General features: G+C 33.4%; 1 pseudogene; it reads right to left on the reverse strand.

The window, feature by feature from the left end:
* Positions 1-8,766: 8,766 nt before the first annotated feature.
* LOC143563072 (dehydration-responsive element-binding protein 1E pseudogene) lies at positions 8,767-9,592 on the reverse strand (annotated as a pseudogene).
* Positions 9,593-10,360: the final 768 nt, after the last annotated feature.

Raw genomic sequence — 10,360 nt, forward strand, 5'->3', positions numbered from 1 at the left:
ACACAATCATAAATTTTGAAGCTTCTTAAGTAATAAACTTCATTAAATAACTAATATTTGATACTACACGATACATGCTATTCTCTAGTTTTATTAATTTATTCATATAAACACAAACACACTAGTGAAAAATACAAGGTGAAAAACTAAAATAATAAAATTCATAAATCTGTATATACTTCTTAACGTACAAATAAAATTAACGTGCTAAATATGGGAATCAAGTAAAGTAATTATATATACAAGTAGAGTAATTATGTAATTATATCATAAAGTAATTATGTAATTACTCTATGATGTAATTACATAACTAAATATACTTGATTCTCAAGCTTAGCACGTTAATTTCATTTGTATTTGATCTAAACGCATACTTCTTATGACTGAAAAAACGTGACGATGAAATTATCATGTACCCGAACAAGGGGTGATCTTGATAACAAGACCCGGGAAAACATCATCCGGGTCATGGATATGCGGGTTTCTTTCAACGATAAACGGGTCGCCACACTTATCGCTTATCGTGTGAAGTGTTTCGCCTTCTCCCACCACGTATATCTCGTCACACGGCCGTATACTCATCATTGGCAGCATGTTTCCTCCTCCGCCTGCGGCCGCAAGCGAATAAGTGTACTTTTGATCATCTTTGAAAGCACCAGTGAGCATGAGGGCTAGTAAGGCTGTTGCACAACAAAATGAAGAGTATCTGCTATAGCTATTATTGTTCTAGCTTTCATGAGTTCAACCATGTTTAAAATAAACCGAATATAAGTTTAATAATATTAATATGTATTTATATATGTATAATGTGAGAGAGTGTGTGTAGTGGGATTTGTGGGAAGACTTTGTAGCTTGATATATAGTTATTAGTTAAGGGGTGAGGCTACGTGGGAAGAAGACTTTGTCACTTTGTTTATGTACTAAATTATTTGTTTACACTTTACACAAAATTATTTTATGAATCATGTTTTAAGCAAGATTAAGAGCTATCTCATTTATGTTTGGGGTGATTTGGAGATTATAAGTCATTTACTATTTCATGTATCATTTATACTCTAAATGTGTTACGTGATTAAGCGGAAAACACAAACAATGACAATCACGTAACATTTTGGAATTGAAAAAACTACAGCAAAACCATACTCAAAATCAATAGAATAAAATATTTGCTTTTATGATGTAAATATTAACGCATGAAAAGGTTATTATCGTATAATAATCATGAGAAAACTTAGTTTAAGAATAAAATTTAATTAAATATATGTGGGTAAGGATAAGGGTTTAATAATGTAACTAATTTTAAAATTTAAAGACTTGAGTAACGATAATGCTAAAATGGTATGTATCTTTTAATTCGTGTATATGATTGTATAAAAAGACATATATGCCCTCTTACCATCATAAAATGTGCATTAACTCTTCTACAATATAAATTAAAATTTTGTATTACTTTAATTTTAAGATGTATATTGTTGGTGTATTATAAATTGTATAGATATAGATTAAAGGGCATTTTAGTTATTTATACTGTCATTTAAAAGATGCATATACAATTAGTGTAAAGGACGAGACATGTGATGATACATGTACTTCAGAGACATTTAGTGAATTTATTAAAGTTACAAGACAAGATTTGCATGTCATATCAAACATAAAGGACGCAATTTGTAGTTTACTCTAATATTTGTTTAGAATTGAAAACCATAGTTTAAATTAAACTTTGTTAAGATATAAATGTGCATGTTGAATTCAACATTATACAACTACTTTCAATAAATACCATTACCAATAAACCTATCAAAAAATCTTGTAACACGATGGTGATATTCGTTCAACACAAAAGAAAATGTTATTTCACTCTCGTGTTTACGAATCAGAGACGTGTCATGAAGTTTAAACCAAACGGAACTAAAATGATTTAATTATCAGTTTAATTTAACAAAACACGGAAGACATGTTTTGGCCATTCATTCTAATCACTTGATAAGACTTAGAAGACATCTATAAACAAATAATTGTACATAATTAACAACTTATTAGGTTTAATTAGTATAAACTATAACATAAAATTGGCATAGCTAGGGAGGGGTTATATATCTTTGTATCACCAGATGACCACTTATCAATTATCATCACCCACCCACTTAATTAATATTACTCACATGCCACACCCAAATAATTAATTAAAAAACAATATGTTCCTAGGTTCGGTGTACTATATATCAGGGCCGGCCCAAGAATGAGACAGGGTAGTCGACGGCCACAAACCCGACACCCCGCTAGGCCCGAAATTTTTTTAAAAAAATAAATTATATATATTTTTATGAAAAAAAAGTATGTATAATCAATATTTCTACATAATTACACAAATACTAGCTTGGTCTAGTGGCAAAGAGGTATGACATCTAACCTATAGGTTGTAGGTTCAAGTCTTAGTTGAGACATTTTTAAATTTATTTTTATACAAAAGTTTTTTACATAACTCAAATCATAACCAAATAAGTCAACTTAAAATTAAATTATTTAAACTCAACAAAAAGTTTCTTTTACTTAAAGTCCAAAAAAATTTCGCCTTTGGCCCAAAAAAATTTCGTCTTCTCAGAGCCGGCCCTGCTATATATCTTGTAAAAACATATATAAACCCTAATACTAGAACGGTATTAATTGATTAATTTAATACCAAAGTTGAATAAACATGTTGCGTTACTATGTTTTTCTAAGTATACATTTAATGGAACAATTAGTAACAGAAAATAAATATATAGATAACCTTAAGGTTTGACCAAAAAATCTCAATCATAAACTGATGAACCACTCGCCCACTAAACCGCACCCACTACTAGTAGTAGATTGTGAATGGTCACCATGGTGATCATGTAGCCATTTTCCTATATATGGGACCGTTGTTAAATCAACCTTTGGTAAACCATAAATAAATAGACATGCTTATCTATACTATATATAATACATCAAACAAGGGCAAATTAAGACATTAATTTTTAAGTAATTTACAACACTTAAAGCATTAGGTACATGTGTTAGTAAGGGTAAACATGTCTTTTAAACATAATCCATTCAACTTACAAGTTTGGTCTCTCATCTTTAACCATATTAGGTTTTTAATTTAACTTGTAAACTAACTTCTCACCCATGATTTTTAAACGACTATAGCCTTTCCATACGTTAATATTTTTATAAACAGATTGCACCATAAAAACGAGCATTTTATTCTCTTTAATTTGGATATGATATTGTTGTAACTTTTTTCATTTTAAATAAATTAACATGTTACGTAGGGGTGTTCAGTGTCGGTTTTCATGGTTTTTAAGTTAAACTTGTGAGTCCAACCGTTAATACTGATTTTTTGTCGTCCAAAACCAAACTCAACCATTGAAAGTTGAAACCAAATCGTTACTAATGGCCTGGTTTCAGTTTGGTTTCACAGTTAAACTTTAATAATAATTTAGTTTAAAATAATTAATAACTTAAATGTACCATCAATTTTAACTAAAAATCAACATAATATGATACTTGAGATGATCATAAATAAAAAATGATGATTTTAGCCACATAAATGGTAAATATTAATGGAAGATCTAAGACGTGAAATAATAACAACAAATATTATAAAAGAAATCATATTGCAATTAGGTTAATTTACAGTCTTTTCTGGTTTCATATGGCCGGTTTCCGATATAAACCACGAACCAACCGTTCACTACGTTTTGAAAATTTTGAAACCGACCAACAAACCGAAAGTAAAAAAGAAAAAAGAAATCAAACCAATGATCGATTTAAACGATTTCAAGGCTTTAACTGAACCATAAACACTTATATTTGTACGTGATTAACAAGTTCAAACACCCGCTGCATCGCGCGGGCACCCGTCTTATAATGTTATAAACATGATATTTAAAGACCAACAAAAATATTTATGTATATAACAGAAGCTCCAAAAAGAAAAAAAACCTTACAATTATACGCCAAAAGCCTATACCGTGTTTATACTTCAAATATTACACTTTTAGAGAATTTAGATTGAAAGATCTTAAATCATTGAGAAAATAAATGTAAAAAGTCGTGATGATTTGGAAACAGGGGCGGGACATCATTGGTGCCAAGGAGGGCCTTGCACGCTGACTTTGGGCCAAGTAAAACTAAAACTAGGGAGTGGGTAGCCATTTTGCAATTTAAAGATGTCGGACTGAGTTGTAATTTTGGGGGGTGGGGGGTTAATATTCTGGTGTTTATTTATGATATTTTTTATTTTTTATTAATGTGTAACAACTGTAATTTTTTATTTTTTTTGGGGAGGGGGGGGGGGGGGTATATTCTAGTGTTTGTTTACGATTTTTTTTAATGTTTACAACTTATTTTTATTTATTTATTTATTTTAAGACATTCGACCCCAATGCAAATGTTTAAGTTATTGTAAGGATATCTATACTATATATAATGCATCATCTATGGGTAAATTAAGACACTTAATTTTAAGTAATTTACAATTCTTCAAACACATAGTACAACCTAAAATAGGGTATAGTAGTCATCCTAACACTAAATTTAAAGTTTCTTTTATATTTCTTCAAATTATTTATAACATTGCTTTCTCAACTTTAATCAACATTTGAAAATTTAAAGAATAGTTACAACTTTGATCCATCATCTTTTAACTGTATATTATTTATAATTTCACTTTTAACCCAAATTCCCTCACGATTTTTAAACGTTCATAACTTTTTCATACGTTAATATTTTTTTTAAAAAAATTGCACCATAAAAACAAGCATTTAATTCTCTTTAATTTGAGTATGATATTGTCATAGTTTATTTTCAGTTAAAAAAATAACATCTTACGTATAGCTGTTTGTGGTCCGGTTTTGATGTTTTTAAACTAAGCCGTGAGCCAAGCCGTTTTATGTCATCGAAAACTAAAACCAAACCGCTGAAAATTAAGACCCAAGAAAAACAAACCATTAACAATGGTTAGATTTCGGTTTCATTTGTACTTTACTACTAAATTGAGTTTAAAATAAGAATTCTTAATCCACGGTTTCAAATGGAACGATGAGCACCCAAAAATCTCTTACGTGATTATTAAGGCTTATATTTCCCGCTGCATCGCGCGGACACTTGTCTAGTATATATATATATATATATATATATATATATATATATATATATATATATATATATATATATGGATTGAAGTTTGAAGTGACAAGTTTTTTTAAGCATTGATGATAATCTAATGTGAAAGCTAACTTTTTCGCATTTGTACTAGAGATACACATTGTCAAGGTATAAAACAATTATATTTGTTTATACATTGTAAACTAACACCTATATGCAAAAAGAAACTCACAACTCTTTGTAATAAATAACAAGAAACTTACAATTCATTGTAATAAATAACAAGATAATATATTGTTTGTGAGAGAACTTTTCTGTTTTGGTACACAGCAATATTTTATAATAAAAATGAATGTAATCAACAAAAACATCTCTATCTAAATAAAACTTTGTGAAAGTTATAAAGGTGCATTTAACTTAATAGCAACAATTCTCAATAAAAACTACTAAAAAGTGATTGTAACACAACTGTAGTATTCGTCACATCATAAAACGAGATAATATTATTTTATTTTGAAAATTCATAAAATGCTTAAATAGATATTTTATTCTTGTCATATTGTGTAACAAGTTAGACACGCATATAATAAAATTATAAAACCAAACAAATCGATTCGAAGGATCTATTTTAACAAAACACCTATAACATGTTTTGGTCTTTCATTCTACTTACCTGCTAAGTTTGTTTATTTTCTAGCTACTTGATAGAACTAATAGTCATATATAAAAAAGATATATATAGTTAAAAGTAATAAATAATTTAGTTATTAGGTTCTTTATTTAGATGTGTTAAAAATTGGGTTCCAATATGTAGAAACATAGATATTACATCAATATAGCAGGTAGGCAGGCAACAAGTTGCGCCGCCACCCCTTTCTGAATTGCAAACCCTAACCTGCTAAAGACATACCCCTGCCCCTTTGGAGTCGACACATTGCTATGCACAACCTGTTGGACCCTGGTTAGAAAACGGATAGCTTCCGGTGCCAAGGAACCAAATGTATCAAAAGCCAGAGGGACAAAAACATGTTGGTTCTCTTCGCAGGCTTTAGCATGTTTCTCTACATATTATCTTTGTCTATATATTATCTTTGTCTCGCCATATGATCGATCATCATCACTCACACACCAACTCAATTAATTATTACTTTATACTTTATAGTTTACATCATAGACACAAATCATTAAATGACATAACTCTAGATGGATATTGATTGATTAATTAAATATAAAAAATAGAAAAAAAAAAACACGTCGCGTGTAGATAGCTCATACAACCAAGTTGTTCTACGTATTCTATATATACATTTAAAAGCGGGGTGGCGACGCAGCTTGTTGTCCGCTTACATGCCTCTATATTGTAATTGGATCCTTTTTATCTAGTTAAAGATATAATTGGTGATCTTCAGTGGCGACTTGTATCTTTACCGATGCGCTTGGGGGTTTAGGCCTTCTTTCGGCTCATGATGTTGGGGTTTACGTTTTTGTAGCATCGAGGGCTCAGTCTTGGAAGCTACAGAATCACATCTTAAGGAATAGCGGAGTTGTCGACCTGGACTCAGACTACGTGCAGGCCCTGGAATCCCTAAATGGCGCTCTCCCAGACTTTGACATTGGCGGTTTCTCTAATAAGGACACCGCCCCCACCAAAGCTTCAAAAAACTTTGGCGAATGCCCTTTTTGGTCAAATCACTCAGAGCCTGGGAGAAGTTTTTGAATTGTCCCCTGACAGAAGGCGGTTATTGAATGCTTACAAGGTCCTCATGCCCAAGATTTTCTGACCGTTATCCCGATTGATGGCTTGGGCCAAAGCATGTCTGAGGTCGAGTATAGGGCCATTCTTAAGTACCGTTTGATGGTCTCAATGTACCCAGAAGACGAAACATGTCCGATATGCCGTAAGGCTTGCCTGGATAAATTCGGAGAGCATGCGGTTCATTGCAAGGAGATGCCTGGGTTCAAATACCGACATGATTGGGTGCAGGACGTTCTTTGGGACATCTTAAGGCGAGCTGGGATATCAGCTAAAAAGGAAGCCCCCGTAAACTTCCTTACAGACCCCACGGAAGGGAGATTCACTCTACGACCGGCAGATTTGCTCGTCTTTGGTTGGGCCGGGGGAAAACACGCTTGTGTTGACCTCACAAGGGTATCTCCTTTAGCTGGTTTGAGGGATAATGGGTTTGTAGCTGGGCAAGCAATGAAAAGGGCTGAAACGAAGAAGGTGGAGAAACATGCTAAAGCCTGCGAAGAGAACCAACATGTTTTTGTCCCTCTAGCTTTTGATACATTTGGCTCCTTGGCACCGGAAGCTATCCGTTTCCTAACCAGAGTCCAACGGGTTGTGCATAGCAATGTGTCGACTCCATAGGGGCAGGAGTATGTCTTTAGCAGGTTAGGGTTTGCAATTCAGAAAGGGGTGGCGGCGCAGTTTATTGCCCGCCTACCTGCTATGTTGATGTAATATATATGTTTCTACCATGAAATGAAATTGTGTTACTCTTATATATAAAACAATTCTTACTTCAAAAAAAAGATATAACAAAAATAAATAAATAAAATAAAGCAATTAATAGCAAAACGAAATAAACCTCTCACACAAAAGGTCACATGGAGAAACTGGATTCGTGATCAGTAATATATTCCCAGAGACAACCATCCACTAGCATTTGACCAAAAAATCTAGACTATAAACCGATGAACCACTCGCCCACTAAACCGCACTCATCAGTAACCATATATTGTACTCCATTTCCTAAAGGGCTAAGTGTATTAGATTACTTGACTAAATTTAACTTTTGATATATAACTAAAATTATAAATAGTTAAAACAATAAGCATGCATTTAATTAATATGAACATGAAAGGTAATAAACATGTTACCGAGAAAAAAAGGCCCATCATATTAATTAATGGGCTAAGTGAGATTCCGAGCTATTGGGTTATTGCTTTATGGTGGACTTTAAACTGATCCAAACTGGCTAGAAATAAATGTTTTAAATGGGTTATTGTTTTTTGGTGGGCATAAACTGATCTCGTAAATTCAATTCTCAATAATACCCAAAATATTCACAATAATATACTCTCAAAAACAAGAGACAAAAGATAAAACATTTGTACTTTTTTTTTGAAACGCGATTTTATATTCACAACACGAACTAGCAACTAACTAGCCCGGAGACTGGAGAAAACAATAAAATAATAAGTTCCTGACATTGATAAATTACACCAATTTTTTCAATCTATTTCTACTTTCTTCAATCTTGATTCCACCAAAAGATAAACATATGAACTGACAATCATATTTGCATGGGTACAGATCATACATATGGAACATTCAATCTAGGTCGGGTAGGTCAAGCAACAGTACCAGCTGGTGGGTTGACGAGCCGAGTCTTATGGTAAATTGGTAACACATTCGTATCAACTCTCTATTCCTTGAAAATGTCCTTGTTGTTAAAGAACGTGTACCATAGAAGGCTTGGTGGTGCAGGTGCGTCATAGTAACCGCCACTTGGTTCTACTGGTGGCATTCGCAGAGGTCCTAAGAGAATTTTTTTAATGAATTTTTTTTAACTTTAGTGACGAGAAAAGAAAATATATTGATTACAAAATCCACCTTTACTATTTTGTTTTATTGGCTTAAAAAGGTCTTGCTTGTATATATTACAATTATACAATTATATCAACTTCATCCTATTGTACACACAAGGCTATATTGGTAAATTCAAAAACTCCATAAAGACGCGTCCACACAAAATTCCACGTCATCTTCAAATCCCACAGTCCTAGGTGGAGGTAACATCATCCCTTCTGCCATGTCAGCAAGAATCCCATGCATCCCAAAAATACTCTCATCTTCCAAATAACCCTCATCATTCCCAACCAACTCCTTATTTCTCGTCACACCAGCTGTCACATCAGATCTCACCACAGGCCTAAACGCCTCCGCAGCGTCAACCGCCGCTTTCTGAATATCTTTCACATCACTCGACTCCGGAACCGGCAACCGCCAAACCGAGTCCGCAAAATTCAAACACGCACCCCGACCCCGCATAGCCAAAGCCGCCACATCATGCGCCCTGGCCGCCATGTCAGCGGTCGGGTACGTCCCGAGCCACACCCTTGTTTTTTTATTAGGCTCCCTCACCTCACACACCCATTTCCCCGAATCCCTTCGCCTTACTCCGCGGTACACCGGGTGTCTTGTCTCCCTAAACTTCTTCCTCCCGGCTCGCTTTTTCGGGTTTTTCGATGCCAACATCACCTCCTCATCCGATGTTGAATAACATTCCATTGCATTATTATTATTATTATTATTATTATTATTAGGTGAGAGTGAAGAGTGTGATGATGATTGGAATTGGATAAAGGTATCCATGAAATATAAATGTGTGAAATTGTGAATTATAGTTTATGTTGGTGTGAGTAAGTGAATGTGAAATTGATGCTATATATACACATAATAATAATAATATTATAAAGTTGTTTGTTATAAACAGAGAGAGACAGAATATGTATGAGAAGCGAAATGCACACGGAGTGAAAGATAATATTAAAGGAGACAGCTGGGAAGATGAAAGTTAGGGGAAAGTGGGTTATGACGGTTAAGTTGTGTGACAACTGTTAACTAACTGTTGAATCTTTGACTATGCTAACTATTTCTTATCAAAGTAGCCACTTGATTATTATTATTATTATTGTTATTATTACTATTTTCTTTATAATTAAAAAGGTGGCACTTATGTCAAGTCATTTTCAATTATTCATAAGAAAACAAACCCATGAAATTGTTTCTTTTCACACTTGTCTCAAATTCGATCACATGTCTGAAGTGAAGTGAAGTGAAGTGAAATTCAAGCTTAGCTCGTTTATTTTAAGGGAAAATACTCATAATAGCCCATTTAAAGAATTTGTTTTTAAAATTATCCCCACTAATTCAAGTTTCCAACTTTGTTCCTTTGGTATCTCGTCGTCGACGACATGATAGCGAACACCGAAGATGCGTTATTGAAACAAATAGGAGAATGACACGTGGCCGGAATCTGTGTTGACGATGCGTTATGTTGCTAACGTAGAGTAGCGGCGATGCGTTATGTTGCTAACGTAGGGTAGCAACGATGCGTGAGTTGATAATGCATCGCTGCTACCCTATGTTAGCAACATAAACACATCGTCAACCCTATGTTATGTTAACACATCGTCGATGTTTGCTAACATGTCGACG

This window comes from Bidens hawaiensis, unplaced genomic scaffold (assembly GCF_021521415.1).
Source record: "Bidens hawaiensis isolate Kalapana, Puna unplaced genomic scaffold, B.hawaiensis_p1.1 tig00021234_1, whole genome shotgun sequence".
Classification (NCBI taxonomy): Eukaryota; Viridiplantae; Streptophyta; class Magnoliopsida; order Asterales; family Asteraceae; genus Bidens; species Bidens hawaiensis.